This window comes from Aythya fuligula, unplaced genomic scaffold (assembly GCF_009819795.1).
Source record: "Aythya fuligula isolate bAytFul2 unplaced genomic scaffold, bAytFul2.pri scaffold_78_arrow_ctg1, whole genome shotgun sequence".
NCBI lineage: Eukaryota > Metazoa > Chordata > Aves > Anseriformes > Anatidae > Aythya > Aythya fuligula.
This window is the reverse complement of record NW_022474008.1, coordinates 37,501-41,558: the sequence shown is the minus strand read 5'-3', so window position 1 is coordinate 41,558 and position 4,058 is coordinate 37,501.

Genomic DNA, 4,058 nt, shown 5'->3' with positions numbered 1-4,058 from the left:
ACCCTAACCCTAACCCTAACCCTAACCCTAACCCTAACCCTAACCCTAACCCTAACCCTAACCCTAACCCTAACCCTAACCCTAACCCTAACCCTAACCCTAACCCTAACCCTAACCCTAACCCTAAACCCTAACCCTAACCCTAACCCTAACCCTAACCCTAACCCTAACCCTAACCCTAACCCTAACCCTAACCCTAACCCTAACCCTAACCCTAACCCTAACCCTAACCCTAACCCTAACCCTAACCCTAACCCTAACCCTAACCCTAACCCTAACCCTAACCCTAACCTAACCCTAACCCTAACCCTAACCCTAACCCTAACCCTAACCCTAACCCTAACCCTAACCCTAACCCTAACCCTAACCCTAACCCTAACCCTAACCCTAACCCTAACCCTAACCCTAACCCTAACCCTAACCCTAACCCTAAACCCTAACCCTAACCCTAACCCTAACCCTAACCCTAACCCTAACCCTAACCCTAACCCTAACCCTAACCCTAACCCTAACCCTAACCCTAACCCTAACCCTAACCCTAACCCTAACCCTAACCCTAACCCTAACCCTAACCCTAACCCTAACCCTAACCCTAACCCTAACCCTAACCCTAACCCTAACCCTAACCCTAACCCTAACCCTAACCCTAACCCTAACCCTAACCCTAACCCTAACCCTAACCCTAACCCTAACCCTAACCCTAACCCTAACCCTAACCCTAACCCTAACCCTAACCCTAACCCTAACCCTAACCCTAACCCTAACCCTAACCCTAACCCTAACCCTAACCCTAACCCTAACCCTAACCCTACCCTAACCCTAACCCTAACCCTAACCCTAACCCTAACCCTAACCCTAACCCTAACCCTAACCCTAACCCTAACCCTAACCCTAACCCTAACCCTAACCCTAACCCTAACCCTAACCCTAACCCTAACCCTAACCCTAACCCTAACCCTAACCCTAACCCTAACCCTAACCCTAACCCTAACCCTAACCCTAACCCTAACCCTAACCCTAACCCTAACCCTAACCCTAAACCCTAACCCTAAACCCTAACCCTAACCCTAACCCTAACCCTAACCCTAACCCTAACCCTAACCCTAACCCTAACCCTAACCCTAACCCTAACCCTAACCCTAACCCTAACCCTAACCCTAACCCTAACCCTAACCCTAACCCTAACCCTAACCCTAACCCTAACCCTAACCCTAACCCTAACCTAACCCTAACCCTAACCCTAACCCTAACCCTAACCCTAACCCTAACCCTACCCTAACCCTAACCCTAACCCTAACCCTAACCCTAACCCTAACCCTAACCCTAACCCTAACCCTAACCCTAACCCTAACCCTAACCCTAACCCTAACCCTAACCCTAACCCTAACCCTAACCCTAACCCTAACCCTAACCCTAAACCCTAACCCTAACCCTAACCCTAACCCTAACCCTAACCCTAACCCTAACCCTAACCCTAACCCTAACCCTAACCCTAACCCTAACCCTAACCCTAACCCTAACCCTAACCCTAACCCTAACCCTAACCCTAACCCTAACCCTAACCCTAACCCTAACCCTAACCCTAACCCTAACCCTAACCCTAACCCTAACCCTAACCCTAACCCTAACCCTAACCCTAACCCTAACCTAACCCTAACCCTAACCCTAACCCTAACCCTAACCCTAACCCTAACCCTAACCCTAACCCTAACCTAACCCTAACCCTAACCTAACCCTAACCCTAACCCTAACCCTAACCCTAACCCTAACCCTAACCCTAACCCTAACCCTACCCTAACCCTAACCCTAACCCTAACCCTAACCCTAACCCTAACCCTAACCCTAACCCTAACCCTAACCCTAACCCTAACCCTAACCCTAACCCTAACCCTAACCCTAACCCTAACCCTAACCCTAACCCTAACCCTAACCCTAACCCTAACCCTAACCCTAACCCTAACCCTAACCCTAACCCTAACCCTAACCCTAACCCTAACCCTAACCCTAACCCTAACCCTAACCCTAACCCTAACCCTAACCCTAACCCTAACCCTAACCCTAACCCTAACCCTAACCCTAACCCTAACCCTAACCCTAACCCTAACCCTAACCCTAACCCTAACCCTAACCCTAACCCTAACCCTAACCCTAACCCTAACCCTAACCCTAACCCTAACCCTAACCCTAACCCTAACCCTAACCCTAACCCTAACCCTAACCCTAACCCTAAACCCTAACCCTAACCCTAACCCTAACCCTAACCCTAACCCTAACCCTAACCCTAACCCTAACCCTAACCCTAACCCTAACCCTAACCCTAACCCTAACCCTAACCCTAACCCTAACCCTAACCCTAACCCTAACCCTAACCCTAACCCTAACCCTAACCCTAACCCTAACCCTAACCCTAACCCTAACCCTAACCCTAACCCTAACCTAACCCTAACCCTAACCCTAACCCTAACCCTAACCCTAACCCTAACCCTAACCCTAACCCTAACCCTAACCCTAACCCTAACCCTAACCCTAACCCTAACCCTAACCCTAACCCTAACCCTAACCCTAACCCTAACCCTAACCCTAACCCTAACCCTAACCCTAACCCTAACCCTAACCCTAACCCTAACCCTAACCCTAACCCTAACCCTAACCCTAACCCTAACCCTAACCCTAACCCTAACCCTAACCCTAACCCTAACCCTAACCCTAACCCTAACCCTAACCCTAACCCTAACCCTAACCCTAACCCTAACCCTAACCCTAACCCTAACCCTAACCCTAACCCTAACCCTAACCCTAACCCTAACCCTAACCCTAACCCTAACCCTAACCCTAACCCTAACCCTAACCCTAACCCTAACCCTAACCCTAACCCTAACCCTAACCCTAACCTAACCCTAACCCTAACCCTAACCCTAACCCTAACCCTAACCCTAACCCTAACCCTAACCCTAACCCTAACCCTAACCCTAACCCTAACCCTAACCCTAACCCTAACCCTAACCCTAACCCTAACCCTAACCCTAACCCTAACCCTAACCCTAACCCTAACCCTAACCCTAACCCTAACCCTAACCCTAACCCTAACCCTAACCCTAACCCTAACCCTAACCCTAACCCTAACCCTAACCCTAACCCTAACCCTAACCCTAACCCTAACCCTAACCCTAACCCTAACCCTAACCCTAACCCTAACCCTAACCCTAACCCTAACCCTAACCCTAACCCTAACCCTAACCCTAACCCTAACCCTAACCCTAACCCTAACCCTAACCCTAACCCTAACCCTAACCCTAACCCTAACCCTAACCCTAACCCTAACCCTAACCCTAACCCTAACCTAACCCTAACCCTAACCCTAACCCTAACCCTAACCCTAACCCTAACCCTAACCCTAACCCTAACCCTAACCCTAACCCTAACCCTAACCCTAACCCTAACCCTAACCCTAACCCTAACCCTAACCCTAACCCTAACCCTAACCCTAACCCTAACCCTAACCCTAACCCTAACCCTAACCCTAACCCTAACCCTAACCCTAACCCTAACCCTAACCCTAACCCTAACCCTAACCCTAACCCTAACCCTAACCCTAACCCTAACCCTAACCCTAACCCTAACCCTAACCCTAACCCTAACCCTAACCCTAACCCTAACCCTAACCCTAACCCTAACCCTAACCCTAACCCTAACCCTAACCCTAACCCTAACCCTAACCCTAACCCTAACCCTAACCCTAACCCTAACCCTAACCCTAACCCTAACCTAACCCTAACCCTAACCCTAACCCTAACCCTAACCCTAACCCTAACCCTAACCCTAACCCTAACCCTAACCCTAACCCTAACCCTAACCCTAACCCTAACCCTAACCCTAACCCTAACCCTAACCCTAACCCTAACCCTAACCCTAACCCTAACCCTAACCCTAACCCTAACCCTAACCCTAAACCCTAACCCTAACCCTAACCCTAACCCTAACCCTAACCCTAACCCTAACCCTAACCCTAACCCTAACCCTAACCCTAACCCTAACCCTAACCCTAACCCTAACCCTAA